At 38.0% G+C, this 19,352-nt stretch overlaps 1 long non-coding RNA gene across 2 annotated transcripts in view; it reads left to right on the top strand.

The window, feature by feature from the left end:
- The first annotated feature begins 4,872 nt into the window (after positions 1-4,872).
- LOC125260623 overlaps positions 4,873-19,352 on the top strand; it is a 64,451-nt gene continuing 49,971 nt past the window's right edge. The window contains exons 1-3 of one of the 2 annotated variants that reach the window (XR_007183087.1): positions 4,873-5,390; positions 6,002-6,124; positions 6,264-6,470. This is a non-coding gene — a long non-coding RNA (uncharacterized LOC125260623). The remainder of the gene's footprint in view (positions 5,391-6,001; positions 6,125-6,263; positions 6,471-19,352) is intronic. The other variant, XR_007183086.1, reaches the window with a different exon arrangement.

A 19,352-nucleotide genomic window follows, 5' to 3' on the forward strand; every position in this document is an offset into this window, starting at 1 on the left:
TTATCCTCGGATTCCCCTCAGTGTCCACCCCACAGTCTCTGCTGATCCACTCTCTCTCCCAGGCCTCACTCTCTGCCAGCTCAATCTCCGTCCTTCCCGAGCATGTGCCCCTGACATTTGAATTGTGCTAACAGCCGCCCCCTTTGGGCAAACAGCGTCTGGCTGAGGTTGTGGAGCGCACTGTTATTACCATCATGTTGTGCGCGCCATCGCCATGCCGCTCTCCCTCCTCCAGGGCTCGACCTGCACTGACGCACATGGGCTTCCTGCACCGGAGCCGCAGCACAACACTGATTTAGAGAAATATATAAACACACCTAGCTGACATTACATTACCATACACATGCGGTCTGTCTCTCACACTCGTACAGCTGACATTTATCTTCAAATACCATGACACCCTTCCTCTTTTATTAGATCCTCTCACTGTGCAAAGATGAGAGTAATTAGAGAGGAACAGCCCCCGCTCTCTTCCGTCCCTTTTTATTGCTTTTCACTCATCTCCTTTTTGCGAGAGTGAGAGATCTTGTGGCATACAATGGCGTAATGTACCCCCACAGGAGCCCTGCTGAGGCTGTGTGGTTTTGGAAGAGGGGGGACGTGTCTCACACTGTCAGCCGGTTACAGTTGCCAGGCTTTTAGTTTTTCAACCGAATTGAAGGGCAACTTTTGACACGACGTTTATTCAAGACTAGCAAGAGATTCTTGGACTTTTGATGCTGAATTCCTCTTGTTTGTTGTCTGAAGACGCATGAAAATTGGGAAATAATTTAAATATGAAAGTAATAAGAATATTTTAATATTGAAGGTAAGTGTCCGCACACAGATTTCGAGGCTACGTTCGCACGATTCTGCGCTCATGAGAGTCTATATAAAGATTTTACATAGAAGTAGAAGTGCAGTGATGTGTCAGAACTCATAAGTATTACAGAGACAGCTCTATAATACAAGCTAAAAATGAGGGCTTATAAAAGTTTCAAAACTCTGCTCTCTTTTGTCACATCATTATTTTTCATATTGCCTGAGCATAATTTCGCTGGCTTCCACAGCAGATCACACTATAAATAAACGTTTAATCACTTATTTTAATGCCCTCCGTGTTTACTTCCGTATGACAGCGCAATGTGTGTGTTGCCAAGTCCGCGATTTTCCCGCAGAATTAAGGCCTGTACACACCGCCGGGACGAATATCGCGCACGATTATCGCCGACGTTTAACGCCTCGTGACTAATAAAGGGCGCCAATGTGAGTGTGCAAAACGCTGCAGTGCGAAAAACGCCAGGCGTAAAAGCGTCATTTTTTTAAAAAAACGCCTTCGGGTTCGTTTTTTTGGTTTGGCGCTCCGCGTTAAAAACTGGCAGACCAATGAGATTGGCGCTTTTGTTCAAGTGCGTGGAGCTGCTGAAGTTACAGTAAAACACTACTTGGTGGCGCTCAAGCACAAAACGGTCGTCAAGCACACATTGATACCAAGACCACGAAGAGGAAGTAAGTAGACGAGGAAGACCCCTACAAACTGGGTGCTCTGCCAGCTCTTGGCCACACAGATGTGTATTATTTCTGTATTTTTACTGGGGTTTTTTTTTCTTTTACATTCAAGAAATATAGTTGAGAATGTCTATTTCATATGTTTATTTGCACTTTATTTGCATTATCGTTCACTTGCACTACTGTCATTGTGACTTATTTGGACTACCGTTTCTGACTACCATCTCTCATATGACATATATATGCCATATATGCCATTTTATATCTGTATTTTTATCTTCTTTAACTTTATTAATATCATAAATATGTTTATATGCATTACCATTAAGCACAAGCACCACATACTGTCAGGGAGTGAATTTGCACGTTCACTCTGCGCATCGCCAGTGAAAATCACTTGGGTATGAACACAAGAAATGTCTCGATAAACTATATGCGCAATATTCATCCCGGTGTGCACAGGCCTTTAGGTTACTTTTTCACTGTTGCTGCGGGTTGTTTTGCAACTCCACACTAACACGATATTTAACCCCCGGAACGCGATTTTTACCCGGATAGCCCAAGGAACGCGATTGGGCTAGTTTTGGACTAGTTTTGAGAAGCAATTGAGTGGATTTTGTGGTAAACCCTGTTTGTATCGTTCTTTTGCGCATGCAGGTCAGTTCAGAAGCATGATCTGTTCACACTGGAAATCTGATATTAGCCACATTTAAAACAACGTGATGAACAGCTATACAAAAAAATCAGATATGAGCAAAAATCAGAATTGAACATTAAGTTTCGCAGTGTGAACGTAGCCTGAGAAACACTATTGAAAGTGGATCGGACTGAGCACCAAAACACACTTGTAGCCAATCAGCAGTAAGGGGCATATACACGCATGAGGGGGGAGGTGCCTCTGCTGCAAAGCATGTTTGTGAATTTGGGAGGCAGAGCTATCAAGATAGGGGTGTATTCCTTTTAAGTAGGGGCGTGTTTTTTGGGGGGATTTCAAATATCAAATTGCTTACTGCACCTTTAAATGCCCAGGAAAATGATGCAGTAAATTGCAAAATTAAGGTGTGACCAATGGACAATAAATGGTCATTGGGTCAGCAGGGTCACAAAAAATAGGTTGAGAAGAAAAGACGCATGTTAACTGCAAAAGAATTAAGGTGTGAAACAATCAGGAACCCTTTCGCATATACAGTATATCACTTTCATTTTAGTGTGTGGACATATTTAACATAAAAAAATAAGCCATTCTGATTTTCATGTTTTCATGTTTGTTTTTCTATTTTCATTAAAAAAATTATGCTGATAATATATTTGGTAATGGAAAAAAAGCTATTAAATTAAAAATCGATGGTGGTCTCAGATTTTTGAACCCACTTATTTGCACTAAGGCAATGCATTTACTGTTTTCTTTATCATGACCTCAGTGACTTTTTAACTGCCTGCAGTTTTGGGGGTAAAAAGTTGCAGGTTACATTGTAATACATGACTTTTTAAATAAGTAACATGCATTAGTTTCAGTATTTATTAAGTATTCAATGAGTTTAGTGACAAATAAAGTCACATAAAATAAGCCTATTGTTTGCTTAGTTTAAACAGAAGTGCTGTACCACCACCAAATTGTCTGTAAAGATGTAATCCAGAATAAAACCTGTTTTAAAATACACCGGCTCTGCCCCACTTCCACCCATCAGCAGTTTGGATGTGACTTTGGTAAATGAAATGCCACCATTTCAAAGCCTGAAATGTTGCTGCTGTCGTGAGAACCTCATTTTTTGTCATCTGTCTACTTGCGGTGCAGTGTAAATACTGTTCTATAATAATATTTGTTATGTTGTTAAGAGGGTATTTTGCTGTTATATATCAAGATCACTTGCTGTTATTTCACCATAAAGGCATTAACTGTTGTTGGCGCATTGACTAGTACCCCATAAAGCATTGCTGACAACCGCAGCTCTCGTTCTAAATTAACTTAGCACTTTAGATACTCATATGTTTGGATTACATCTCTAAGAGCCTCATTTTGGTTCCCAAAGCAATAAGTCACAGGTTGGTAGTTTCAGTGCCTGCCTGTTTCAATGAAATCAGAGCGATCCCGTCAGATGGGCCTGTTAAGTGGGCTTTGCTCCTAATGCCCCTCTTATTGCCTTCATCACCATGCTACAGTGGCTTTATTTGCTCTGCTAAACTTCCTCATGGCCTTTTAATGGTAGTGAATTGATTATTAACTGCTGTGACCATTCAAGGTTCTCCAGTGCTCGGGTTTGGAAGATTTTCAACCATGTCCTGTTGAGTAAGAGCTGAGGTGAGTCAATGGTCATACATTGTGGTGGCTTGTAATAATTTAGAAGAGCCTATAGTGTATTGGCAGCTGAATGGTTGTGGATTCAAACCCTTAAGTCCTTAATTTGTTAACATTATGACCAAGATACTTAAGGTGGTGATACATGGGGCAACTTTTTGAACAATGTTGCCGGAAAATGTTGCGGAGCGATGTTGCTTGGGCACTTTCCCATTGAGAATGGGCAACAAATTTCGATCTAAAGTATCCAGATAGAAATTTGTTGCCCATTCTCAATGGGAAAGTGCCCAAGCAACATTGCTTGGCAACACTGCTCAAAAAGTTGCCCCATATAACATCGCCTTCAAAGTCAACATGGCATTCACATTCCATTTTATGTTTGGAAAGTGACATTTCTGAGGGAAACAGAATATTTGGGTAAAATATGAAGGGTGGGAGATTTTATTCTATCTGGAACTCATTGGGTCATGAAAAGTAAGCTTTCCTTACCAGGAATGGGGTCACCACCACCCACTTTTAAAGGGTTAGTTCACCCAGAAATGAAAATTCTGTCATTAATTACTCACCTTCATGTCGTTTCACACCCGTAAGACCTTCGTTCATCTTTGGAACACAAATTAAGATATTTTTGATAAAATCTGATGGCTCAGTGAGGCCTGCATTGACAGCAAGATAATTAACACTTTCAGATGCCCAGAAAGCTACTAAAGACATATTTAAAACAGTTCATGTGACTACAGTGAAGCGAAGAGAATACTTTTTGTGTGCCAAAAAACAAAATAATGACTTTATTCAACAATATCTAGTGGGCGATTTCACAACACTGCTTCATGAAGCTTCGAAGCTTTACGAATCTTTTGTTTCAAATCAGTGGTTCGGAGCGTGTATCAAACTGCCAAAGTCACCCCCCCCCCCCCCCCCCCAGTGGTGAACCACTGAAATTTCGAAACACTTATGATGTAACAAATCATCTTTACTGAAATCACATGACTTTGGCAGTTTGATACACGCTCCGAACCACTGATTCGAAACAAAAGATTCGTAAAGCTTCATGAAGCAGTGTTTTGGATCCTTTTTCAGTGAAAATGATGCTTGCTAACAAGTTGCTAAATGGGACCCAGAGCTTATTTTCTGCACAACAGGTGAAGAGAAACTTTTTGTCAAACTATTGATAAAATCTTAAAACAAGAGACTGTTCTACATGGCTATATACATTTCCTTAACAAGTGTGTGGAGGATCAGTTAGGACGGGATAAAGATTATGAATACTATAAGACTATACTTTCAGTTATTTGCTAGTATAGCTTGTAGAACTACAGAACAGAACTTAGAAACTTTAATTCTGAACTTCATGAAAGCAATGAATTCAGTCCCACGTTGACATCCTATGGCACCCGATGTAATAGGACGTTTGACAGGCAGGTTTCAATTAGCGTGACTGCAAGTCTTGTATCTTTTAATAGGAAATCCGCCGCTGCTGTGAGGAGAAAGCTTCAATGCTCTCTGCTGCATCTTAATAAAAATATGTATAAAAAAGAGAAGAAGAACTGGGTTTCCACAGCAACTGGCACCTGAGTAACGGCGGAGACGTGCTTGAAGGCATCAGGTTAGAAAATGACATCTTTGCATCCTGATGTGTCCGCATTGATCCCGTGTCATACCCAATTACAACGCATGCTGTCGTACAGGCGCGTGCTATTCAGCACAAGAGCTACTCTCAAACGAACACACGCTGTCGCACTTCTCCTCAGACGTCTCAGGAAGTGGTTTTAATGAATACTTGCCCCATCCCTTTTCTTTACTACCTTTCCATACACTTCTCGTGTTTACCTTAGCGAAAAAACGCAGCGACGTCGATTCCGTTTTGAATTCGGATGCGTCGAGAGTGGCGGTAAAGCCTATAAGATTGGCAGCGTTTAATACTGAAAAATCTCTAAGTAATCTTCAATTATACAACGTATTTATCTTTCATTGTGACAGGGAAATGATCAATAGTCCCTCCAGATCTGATTCTTCATCCTAGTTCAACACATTGAGGGTTATTTTTTCATGTTTCATGCCTGGTTTGGTATATTTATAATCATTGCTTGAGAGGAATCAATATTTTCTTTTCTTCTGAGAGAAGACAAAATATATACCAGAAGCTCTCTTGAGGTTTTACTGCAATCTTTCATTCTTATGTTGACTGACTTGTCCCACTGCTGCACTTGTTTCTAGGAGCAGCAAGCACTGAAGTGCTCTACAGAACATCTTTGATGCACTCACAAACTCTGGTCTCGCGTCAAGCGCTTATACACCGCGTGCGATTCGACCTGACGGAAACAACCCATGAAATCTCAGGTAGGTGCTTGATTCTGCCTGAAATGTGTACTTAGCCCTTACGCAGCTAAGAGATCCATTTGAGCACCACACAGTCAGCTCCTCTTTTACTCAGCCTCTTTCAACTGCCTGAACCCATTTTCTGCTTGTTTCGTTTCAGAGTCTCCTCACCGAGGGGAACACGGCCGACAATAGGCCCTAATTAAAGCATGCTGTGGGCTGACAGAGCCCATTCTTCGCCACAGCGTCCCGTTTAAACTGGGCCTCCCTTCCTGTGCCATCCACACCCACCTCACTTCACTAATTTCAAGTGGAACCGTGAAGGCTTAATGGAAGACCTCGGATGACAGGAAGTCAACGCGACCTGGTGGGTCTCTCGGATAGTTTCTTTTGTGTTTCCCTTTAACGCTGTAGCAGATCACAGTTTCTTCTATGTATTTGATTTAATTCAATATTTGTAATTTAGAGTGATGGTCAGATTGCATTGGCATTCTGAAACCCCAGGAACTGGCTCTGCTAGCCCGGTCCACAATCCAGCCCTGGTTTTCCAACACTTCTATTATCAGTAATATAATCTTTGATAACTGGGGGAAAAAAAGATTGAATTTCCATCACACAACATCTATTCATTTTGTCAGACCATATTTCATAAGCAAAACAAGCAGCTGGATTTGGAAACTCGGGTTGTAATCAAACTGGACAAAACAAACATCTTATCCTTAATGAAAAGAGTAGGAGGAATGCCAGCTAGACCATTACCAAACCTCCGCTGAAGCCCTTACAAGTACTTCACAAAATAGTCTGACAGATGGGCTACAGCTCACTACCAACCCACAAGGCCACCTTGGTTGGTTTGGTCAGGCATAAACCCCACCGCATAAACAATGTGGCAATCACAGCCAGACCACATCAAATATCTAAGCCTGTTGTCAGGTGGTGGCCAAATGTCCAATCCAGGGATATTACCTAATGGACACTTCCACCACCTCAAACCTGGGAGTAATTCCAGCAGCAGTATTGGCTATGTTGGTGACTCATGGGCAGGGCTGCATTAACAAGCCCCAGGGCCCGAGCTACGAAGCGGATTGGCTGTGAAGTAGATTGACATGGTCATCGGGAGCACCTGAACTATTCCCGGTAGGCCGAAAACACCATGCCCCCACATATTAAGTGTGAAACAAAGACCAAAAGCCAAGCGATGAAACGGCTACCTGCTCATGGATAGTGTTCTGGTTGTGCTTTAGATGTCTACAAAAGTGGGGATATATTTATTTAATATCATTAATATATTTAAAGGGTTAGTTCACCCAAAAATGAAAATAATGTCATTTATTACTCACCCTCATGTCGTTCTACACCCGTAAGACCTTCGTTCATCTTCGGAACACAAATTAAGATATTTTTGATTAAATCCGATGGCTCAGTCAGGCCTGCATAGACATCAATGGTACTTCCTCTCTCAAGATCCATAAAGGTACTAAAAACATATTTTAATCAGTTCATGTGACTACAGTGGTTCAACATTAATATTATAAAGCGACGAGAATATTTTTTGTGCAACAAAAAAAAACAAAAAACGACTTTTTAACAATATCTAGTGATGGCCGATTTCAAAACACTGCTTCATGAAGCTTCGGAGCTTTATGAATCAAATCAGCGGATTGGAGCACCAAAGTCATGTGATTTCAGCAGTTTGGCGGTCTGATACGCGATCCGAATCACTGATGCGACTCAAAAGATTCATAACGCTCTGAAGCAGTGTTTTGAAGTCAGCCATCACTAGATATTGTTAAAAAGTCTTTTTTTTTTTTTTTGCCACACAAAAAGTATTCTCGTCGCTTTATATTAAGGTTGAACCACTGTACTCTCATGAACTGATTAAAATATGTTTTTAGTACCTTTATGGATCTTGAGAAAGGAAGTACCATTGCTGTCTATGCAGGCCTCACTGAGCCATCGGATTTAATCAAAAATATCTTAATTTGTGTTCCGAAGATGAACGAAGGTCTTACGGGTGTAGAAAGACATGAGGGAGTAATTAATGACATTATTTTCATTTTTGGGTGAACTAACCCTTTAAGATAAAAAAATATATTTATTCAATTTCATATTTTTCATCTTTGATATATGTATGTATACCTTACATTATAACGAAAAAAAGTATGTAATTTATATTAAAATAGTTTTTTTTTTAATTTAATACATTCTTCAGACATTCATCTACATTGTTGCACTGAAGAATTTGAAAACTTTTTATTTAATATCATTAATATATTTAAGATGAATACTTTTACATTTATTTAAATACATTTCTAACACTGAATTTAGCTGACAAAGTCAATATAAGGGAATAAAAATAACGCCTAGTCTTTTTCACTGCAACTTCAAAGGAAGCTAGACCATTTTGTCGAAGCTACACTTAATACCTGAGGTAATTTTATGTTACACTGTTTACTAGCCTGCCATAATGATCTCATCGTTAATACTTCTCACCATTTATTCTAAGGGTATGACTGATTGTTTTCTATATATTCATTTTCTTTGAAAAGGGAGTTTGACTTGTCAAAATGTGGTGGCTTTTTATGGACCACAGTGATTAACTTCTCCACAATGTCGTCTTAAATTAGAATGGATTCTGATTGGCTGTCAGTGTTTTATCATTCCACAGCTGGAAAAAATCGTTCTGAAAGTGATCCCAATGATATTGTTTCACTATATCGTTATAGTTGTGGTGTGGTGTTATATTTAGAACGATTTTTAGAACTATATCTTTATCAATATCTTTATAGTTATTGTTCTTGGTGTGAACAGGCCTTTTAAGTCTATTGAAAATTTAAGACAGACATAGTTAATAAAACCGTCAAAACTCTAAGAAAACAATCAAAACCTTAGTAATTAGACATGTGTTTTTAGGTGTTATTTGATATTTTTTTTATTACTGTTATTATCTTTTGTCAGTGACAAATTTGTTTCTGCAATCCAGTAGAACTGACCTAAGGTAAATAAACACTGCACGTGTTGAACTCAAAGAGATATTAGCACAGCTTGGTTTATTCTGACTCAAGAGTACATTTTTACACGTGAGGCTGGATATGTCTTGAAACTCACTGCAGGACAACTAGAAATCCAGTGCTCCTTTCACTGGTATTATAACAGCTTGAGGCTGTGTATCCATGCAATGGTAAAGCTCATTTCAAACACTCAAGAGTTGCTCGAAAATGACCCGGCACCTCCTGGTAACTCTTGACATGAATGAAAACATCTGTCAGAGCCCTCTTGCTGTGCAGAGACAGAAAATCGCCTGTAGGGTTTTTCTAAAGGCCTTGAGGCTAGATATCTAGACAACCAGTATCAACATGCTGTTCCACAAATGTAGTTTACCTCGAAGATCACTTGAGTAATGAATGCACGGAAATGTTGAACCTGTGGCAACCCTCGTTTGATACCTTTGAAGACTTTAGTAAATATGTATCTTCCCTAGGGTATATAATCAGGTTTTGAAAGATACTTATATGTTTTCGAAAACTTAGTGAGCTGCCTACCTAGACAGTATTATAGGAAAGTGAAAGCTGTGATGTGAAATTTATTCTAAAGGGTACACAGAAAAATCATGTTGCCTTCTGAGTTCATCTTTTTTATGCTTTTGAATGAAGTCTCTTTTGTTCACCAAGGCTGCACTTATTTGATCAAAAATACACTACAGTAATATTGTGAAATATTATTACAATTTAAAATAACTGTTTTCTATTTTAGTATATTTAGGAATATTGGAATTAATTAATTCCTGTGATTCAAAACTGTATTTTCAGCATCATTACTCCAGTCTTCAGTGTCACATGATTCTTCAATGCTGCTTAATGTTTGCTTAATAATTTAATAATATTTGTTTCATGATTCTTTGATGAATACAAAAGAACAGCATTTATTTAAAAAAGAAATCTTTTGTGACATTATGCATGTCTTTGCTTTCATTTTTGATGAATTTAACGCATCCTTGATGAATAAAAGTATTAACCTCTTGGGAAAAAAAAGAAGATTAGAGGGAGAACAGAAAATGTTGCAAGCCAGACTCAAACTTGTAACTTACATATGTCATATAACTCTAGGTGTCAGACTATAATCAGGTAATGAGTGTGACCTCATTGTCTTAAGTTTTTAATTTATTATAAATTAAACTGCCATTTTACAAGAGACTGAAACATGTGACCTATTGGTTCGACATGTACGGCTCAGCGATTTCATTTCCTGTGCATTTCTTAATGACATCATGCCCACAATCAGAGGACTGTAGACTGTTAGTTCAGGGCCAAATATTCAGGTTAAATGGAGCAGAATGATTAGCAATGTTCTGACAGGTCGCTCGTTGCTGTGAGCAGGTCAGTGAGGAGATGTGTAAGGGCAGATCAGTTTCCAGACAGCTGCTGTTTGATTGGTTAACTACCTCTCGTAATTCCGAAATTTGATTTCATGTACTTGCACACCCAGACATACTTATGCTAAAAAACAATATGAAGTGTTTGTAACCCGAAGGTTGCGGGTTCGATTCTCAATGCTGGCAGGTAATGACTGAGGTTCCCTTGAGCAAGGCACCTAACTCCCCAATCACTCCCCGGGCACCACAGCGAAAAAAAGAAAAAAAAAGAAAAGAAAAAAAAACACTGCTCCGTGTGTGTGTGTGTGTGTGTGTGTGTGTGTGTGTGTGTGTGTTTACAACTCACTACTCCTAATGTGTGTGCACTTAGATGGGTTAAATGCAGAGGACAAATTCTGAGCATGCGATGCCACACTTGGCCTTCACATGTCACTTTCACTTCATTTTTTCACTAATATATATATACAGTATATATATATATATATATATATATATATATATATATATATATATATATATATATATATATATATATATAATATTAGTGAAAAAGTGAAGTGAAAGTGACATGTGAAGGCCAAGTGTGGCATCGCATGCTCAGAATTATATATATATATATATACAGTACAGTCCAAAAGTTTGGAACCACTAAGATTTTTAAAAGAAGTTTCGTCTGCTCACTAAGGCTACATTTATTTAATTAAAAATACAGTAAAAAACAGTAATATTGTGAAATATTATTACAATTTAAAATAACTGTTTTCTATTTGAATAAATTTCACAAAGTAATTTATTCCTGTGATGGCAAAGCTGAATTTTCAGCATCATTACTCCAGTCTTCAGTGTCACATGATCCTTCAGAAATCATTCTAATATGCTGATCTGCTGCTCAATAAACATTTAATGTGTACAATTGTACAAAATATTTGTGTACAATATTTTTTTTTTCAGGATTATTTGATGAATAGAAAGTTCAAAAGAACAGTGTTTATCTATCTAATCTTTTGTAACATTATAAATGTCTTTACTGCCACTTTTGATTGATTTAATGCATCCTTGCTGAATAAAAGTATTCATTTCTTTAATTTCTTTTCAAAAAAATAAAAATAAAAATTCTTACTGACCCCAAACTTTTGAACGGTAGTGTATAATGCTACAGAAGCTTTGTATTTCAGATAAATGCTGTTCTTTTGAACTTTCTATTCATCAAGGAATCCTGAAAAAAAAAGTACACAACTGTTTTCAACATTGAAAATAATCATAAATGTTTATTGAGCAGCAAATCAGCATATTAGAATGATTTCTGAAGGATCATGTGACACTGAAGACTGGAGTAACGATGCTGAAAATTCAGCTTTGCATCACAGGAATAAATTACTTTGTCAAATATATTTAAATAGTACACAGTTATTTTAAATTGTAATAATATTTCACAATATTACTGTTTTTTACCGTATTTTTAATTAAATAAATGTAGCCTTGGTGAGCAGACGAAACGTCTTTTAAAAACATTAAAAATCTTAGTGGTTCCAAACTTTTGGACTGTACTGTATATATATATATATATATATATATATATATATATATATATATATTAGTGAAAAAGTGAAGTGAAAGTGACATGTGAAGGCCAAGTGTGGCATCGCATGCTCAGAATATATATATATATATATATATATATATATATATATATATATATATATATATATATATATATATATATATTATACACACAGTTAGAAAATCTGCTGATTTGTTCAGTCCATGATGTTTCATTTCCTCCATTATTTCTTTTTTCAGTCTGTTTCTGTGTGCTGGGATACAGCTCAGTTACACATGCTTCACCTGGTACTTCAACAGCAGTAGGCTCTCATGTGAAGTACCTCTGTCATTTATCTGTGTGTGTATGTGTGTCAGGCCCACTGCCTGAGTCTGGGCTACGCGTATGCCTAGTCACACCTACTCTCGGTGGACTGAGGACCCCATCAAATTCTGTCTTCTCATCTCATCTATTCATCATACACTCATCTCCTCTGAGCCTTTTCTCTGTGTTAATCTGTAGTAGAGGAGGGAAGCAGAGAATGAATGAATCACATTATCTATCAAGGCCATCGTGTAGGTCATTACTTCACGATAAACTCAAGCCAGTTATGATTACAGGCGGTGCAAATTAAAAGCCTGTCATCCAAACCATGAAGCCGCCCCATGATAAAGCACCTCAATCTTATACGTTTGAGCCCCTAAAGGAATATTACATCCAAAAATGAAAACTCTGTCATTATCATTTACTCGCCCTCATATACTCGTTACAAACCAGTATGACTTTCATTCTTACTCCAAAAAACTAAAAATCATAAAAATGCATTTATATGGAGCTTAAATTATGATATTTTTACTGTACTATTCCTTTAACTTTCTATAGTTGTGTATCTGAAGGGGATTTTAGGAGCAGCACTAACTTTTTGAGTCTTTTATTATCAGAAATCCTTGTTTATTCAAAATATACCTTGTATATTAACAGCATGAAATGTCTGATTATAAATGCCTAATATTTCCAAAACTATCACTCTGACTATTAAAACACTTTTTAGCTGTGCCAGGAAGCATAGTGTTTCGTCGAGAGTACTTTACACTCCAAAGGGACCTTATTAAATTAGCTAATGGAAAACATTGCACTGAGGATTTCATATGAAGAGCTATTTCAGTCATGGGAGACAAGGCATTGTGTCCATGTGTGATAGATTTCAATTTTGAATGCGTTTCAAGTGGAGGGGAGAGGTTGTTGAGTTTGCTTGTCTATGTCTAAACATTGAAACAAGATGTGCTCAAATATGTCTCAGATTTCAGAAGTGATCTGGAAAAAAAATTGAATGAGCCATGTAGAACAACTGTAAACAGCTTTAATAGATAACATGCACAGCATGCATATTTGGATACACTCTACAGTTCAAAAGTTTGGGGTCAGTAAGATTTTTTATATATATATTTGAAAGAAATTAATACTTTTATTCAGCAAGGATACATTAAAATGATCAAAAGTGATACATTTATAATGTTAGAAAAGATTTCTATTTTAAATAAATGCTGTTATTTTGAACTTTCTATTCATCATCATGAAAGAAATGTATCACGGTTTGCACACAAATAGTAAGCAGCAAACTGTTTTCAACATCGATGATAAGAAATGTTTCAAATCAGCATATTAGAATGATTTTTAAAGGATCATGTGACACTGAAGACTGAAGTAATGATGCTGAAAATTCTTAAATTACACTTAAAAATACATTCAAATAGAAAAGAGTTATGTAAAATTGTATTATTATTATTTCGTAATATTACTGATTTAACTGTATTTTTGATCAAATAAATGTAGCCTTGGTGAGCACAAGAGATTTGTATGTAGTTAATGATAAACATTATTTTATCATTAAACAAAATGTATTAAAGTTCTTACATAATGTTTTGCAAAGGATTGCAGAGAAAACTACTGCTGACATATCATCGTTCATGCTGTAACAACCGCAATGTTAACGGTAGCCATTTTGTTTCCACGCGTAAGTCAGGCAACTATACGGGGCAGAAGTTGGAGACATCAAGCACACTGTAAAACCTAACAGTAAAAATTGCTGAAAATTAAATGTTTTTTACTTAATTTTTTTTTTTTTTAAATTCAACTTAACAGATATTTGTTTTGTGAACTTTAAAAACCTGTTCTGTCATCATTGCTTTCTTAAGTAACTTTATTACTTTGAGTTTAATGAACTTAAACTATTTAAGGCAATCGGTTTCCTTAGGTAGCTATATAGTTAAAGGATTAGTTCACTTTCTAATGAAAATTACCCCAAGCTTTACTCACCCTCAAGCCATCCTAGGTGTATATGACTTTCTTCTTTCTGATGAACACAGTCTGAGATATTTTAATAAATATCCTGACACATCCAAACTTTATAATGGTTGTGAACAGGACCAACGAGTATGAGCTGAAGAAAGTGCTTCCATCCACATCCATCCATCATAAACGTACCCCACACGGCTCCGGGAAAATAAAGTCCTTCTGAAGTGAAGCGATGCGTTTGTGTAAAAAAAAAAAAAAATCCATATTTAACAAGTTATGAAGTAAAATATCTAACTTCCGCCAGACCGCCTTCCGTATTCAACGTACGAAGAAAGTGTAAAACTCTTGCAGTTCAAAAAGCTTACACTACGTCCTACACCTTCCCTATTCAACTTACGGAAATAGTGCAACTGACGCAATGCCAGTTTACGCTTTCTTCATAATTTGAATACGGAAGGCGGTCTATAATACGGAAGATAGATATTTTAACACATTTCCTGTTTACCTTTTCTCGCCATAAATTTGTTGCCTCGCCAAGGCCAAACCGTTCAAGATATAAAAAAATCCACTTGCAATTTTACATCCTGTCTTGACTTCATGCTGCCTAAGTTTGGTGGTGATCGGATTAATCACCTAGGAGGAGTATATCAAATTCCAGAGCGTGCATTTTTCAAACAGCCCATAATAGCTGACTTCCTGTTGAGCTGGCGTATAACTTAGAGCATGAAAGTTGTTCGGCCCGCTGAGTTCTATACGAGTACAGAGTTTCATACAAATACATGCAAGCGTGTTTGATATATGGACCAAGTTTTCAGACACCATTCAAGGGGGCGCTGTCGAGCCCCCCTGCCACGCCCGGGTCCCATCCTTTGCGTCATCCTAATGGCCTCAAATTCCAATGTGTGTGCCAATATTCAAGAGTTTTTGAGCATGTTAAGGGCCCCAAATAGCCCCGGATGATAGAAAAAAAATAATTCTCCTTAGAAAAACAAAAGAATTTAACTTAATGTATTTGAGTTTACACTAGCCATACTTATTGGTTTTATAACTTAAATGGTTTAAGGCAATCGGTTTCCTCAAATGGTTTGAGTTACCGTAACTTATCAGGTTTTACAGTGCATATACATTTTTTTTAGGCCACTGCATGTCTTAGATTCAAGTCTATCTGTCATCTTGAATATGTAATTAATATAATGAATATCTAATTTGTATACATGGACAGCCGTTGCTGACATGCATTAGCCAGGGTGAACTGGGAGAAATCGATCAGCCGTTCAAATTTGTTTTATCACCTCTTTCATCAGATTACTCAGCAAAAGCGTCGTCCGTGGATGCTCTTCGGAAGCCGAGTGGCATTCCCCGTCTCCATTGCTCCCCGGGATAAAGAGATTGCCCTCCTTCTAATGGAATTACAGAGCTGGAGAACATTGAGACAGAGAAGAGAGAAGACTGCGGAAAGGACAGGCCGGTTAACCTTCTCATCTCAAGACCAGACGAGGAGCTCACAACCTTAATCCCTCCATAGTCCTGTGGATTAGGCCGTCCTCTTATCGCGGCTTTAATGCGGCGAGCTGCATTGTCATCTCCCTTTCTTTGCCGCGTAATTATCCCTGCTAGCAGCTTCCAGACTCATTATTTTTATCATACCACTTCCTGTACGACCAGTGGGGGGGCCAGTGATTCAGGCCCCTATCAAAGATGCTTGGATCTGTTCCTCACAATGAGCTGGTGCACAGACCGCTCTCATTCTGTTGCGGTTCTACCCAGAATTTCATGTTTATCCTTCATTTGCTCACCCTTATGTCTTCCCAAACCTGCAAGACTTTCTTTCTTCCATGGAACAGGTAACATGTAACCTGGTTTTCTAGATCATTCCCTGTCGCCTGGTCATGCGCTCTGTTTACTTGTTTAGAGCGGCAGACCTGAAGGAAGCTCGAACCGTGACGCCGTCACAGATGAAAGCCGCTGTCTGGGGAACGCTGTCATTGAGGTGAATGACAGATTCACTCCTCCATACTGTCATAGCTGACAGGGATTCATCCGTCCCAAATAAAAGCTTTCAGGAGCTCCATTGTTTGTTACATCATTTCTTTTTTTTTCGCCCACACAGGCGCACAGTCACAAATAATTCATGGTTTGTTTTGTTTTATTATGTCATGCTCGGAACAACTTGAATTAGAGCTCTCTTACAAATGGGAAATATTTACATAAAAACAATAATCTTTGTTCAATTTGCCAGCATGGCCCAGCCCTTCCTGATTTGAGCAACAGCGCACCTTACTCTATTTCGGATCCTTATTTTGGTATCTTTTCCTCTCTATCACTCTCTCATTTTTTAAGCGAGAGAATTGATGAATGTAAAAGAAAGTTGGAGCCTGTTTGCTCATGCTTTTCAGTGTGGTGCGCAATATACTAGAACATCAACTTTTCAAACCTGTCAAGAACATGTCCGGGTCATATTTCAGTACAAAATTAAAAGGATAAAGAGACAATTATTAATTATGAATTTTCCCCAGGGTTTTCATTACTGTAATGTGAAAAATTAATATAAATATATTAATATAATATATATATATGTATACACTATATTGCCAAAAGTTTTGGGATGCCTGCCTTTACGTGCACATGAACTTGTGCAGGCCAGTCAAGTTCCTCCACATCAAACTCGCTCATCCATGTCTTTATGGACCATGTCTTGGTATGCTGAAGCATTAAGAGTTCCTTTCCCTGGAACTAAGGGGCCAAGCCCAACCCCTGTAAAACAACCCCACACCATAATCCTCCCTCCACCAAACTTTACACTTGGCACAATGCAGTCAGGTAAGTACTGTTCTCCTGGCAACCGCCAAACCCAGACTCATCCATCATATTGCCAGGCAGAGAAGCGTGATTCGTCACTCCAGAGAACATGTCTCCACTGCTCTAGAGTCCAGTGGCGGCGTACTTTACACCACTGCATTCGACGCTTTGCATTGCACTTGGTGATGTAAGGCTTGGATGCAGCTGCTCGGCCATGGAAACTCATTCCATGAAGCTCTCTACGCGCTGTTCTTGAGCTAATCTGAAGGCCACACAAAGTTTGGAGGTCTGTAGCTTCTGACTCTGCAGAAAGTTGGCGACTTCTGCACACTGTGCGCCTCAGCATGTGCTGACCGCGCTCTGTGATTTTACGTGGCCTACCACTTCGTGGCTGAGTTGCTGTTGTTCCCAATTGCTTCCACTTTGTTTTGATACCACTAACAGTTGACCGTGGAATATTTAGTAGTGAAGAAATTTCACGAATGGACTTATTGCACAGGTGGCAACCTATCACGGTACCACGCTTGAATTCACTGAGCTCCTGAGAGTGACACATTCTTTCACAAATGTTTGTAGAAGCAGTCTGCATGCCTAGGTGCTTGATTTGATACACCTGTGGCCATAGAAGTGATTGAAACTCCCGAATTCAATGATTTGGAGGGGTGTCCCAATACTTTTGGCAATATAGTGTGTATAGTGTATATATATATATATATATATATATATATATATATATATATATATATATATATATATATATGGCAATATAGTGTATGTATATGTATGTATATTTTTTATTTTTTTTATATATATATATATATATATATATATATATATATATATATATATATATATATATATATATATATATATATATATATATATATATATATATATATTTTTTTTTTTTACTAGTGGGTGCAGGACACTATAGTTGCAGGACACTAAGTGAGGATAGCAAAATAAAGTAAACTGTGCTTTGAAATATTGTGCTATGGCACTAAAGCCCTGGGTAAAGTTCGCTTTTTACATGTACGCACAGTCGAACACACAGCCTTGCAAAGCATACTTCATTTGACTCGTCTGCGTACACAACACAGGCGTTTGTCGCATTTGCAGTTTTGACCAATCTTTTTTCACGAGTTACAACCCATGTAAATATATTTGTATGCTAGAGTTGTACAAATGAAGGTACTTTCTAACCTCTTTGTACAATCTGTCATCTATGTAGGCCTCCATTGTCGCTGTAGCTTGCATGCGTTCCAATCTGTTCTGTTTATTCAGGATTCTTCGACTACCTTGTGAATCGATGGCCCTATGGCACGGCTGCCACCTTGTGGATAAACTAATTACTAATTAAAAAATTAAATGTGCATGTGTGACCTAAGCGTACAAAGAATGTGTGGTTACAAAAATCTGTATAGTACGCGCACACTCTTCTGATGACGAAATTCGCGTCACGCGCACTGTACGCTAACCCTCGAGTATGCGTAAAAGGTGAAGTATACTTTGGGCTTTATGTGGTCAATGCAAGTTTGAATCCAGCTCATAACATTTCCCAATCCCCTTTTCTCTCTTTCCCTCACATATAAGCTTTAAAAGGCCAAAAATAAATAAAATAAACCTCACAAAGCTCTGTAAACAGTTAGCCTAGTGTTTGCAAGCATGCGTTTAGGTGTGACAGTGTTAAATGCAGCACTCTTGTACTTCCGCAGACCTCCTGCTCTATTATATTACTGGATTTATATTATAACTGGTTCTGCTGTGAGTTTTGGCTATGCTTTGCTCTGACAATATTACTGAAACTTCTTTGGCTTCAGTGGAGCTGGAGAATAAAGGCCGACTTCACTGTAGAAGTGCAGACTCATGCACATTTTCTATCTTAGCAATTGAAAAGTAACCTTCATAACTAGTTTCAGCCAAGGTTCTCCTCTCTAACAATAGATGGCAGTCTTGTATCCATAGTTCTTTGGCTCCATCTGGGTCTCAGGCTCAGTCCGCGTTCAGTGTTTCAGTGATTTATGGGTAGTGTGTGCAGGGGACTTCAGGCCTTTTGTTTGTTCTCACAGACAATAGTGAGAGAGGTCACAGCATTGAAGAGCGGGGTTGTGTAAATGCGGCCCCTGTGGGTTTTTCAGAGCACAGAATACTTTTCTAGCATAAAAGACACTATGTATTTTTAAAGCACTGAAAATACAAAGGTTTTGTCTCTTTTATAATATGTTATTTGCATAAAATGCATA

The sequence above is a fragment of the Megalobrama amblycephala genome, linkage group LG24, assembly GCF_018812025.1.
Source record: "Megalobrama amblycephala isolate DHTTF-2021 linkage group LG24, ASM1881202v1, whole genome shotgun sequence".
Taxonomy (NCBI): Eukaryota; Metazoa; Chordata; class Actinopteri; order Cypriniformes; family Xenocyprididae; genus Megalobrama; species Megalobrama amblycephala.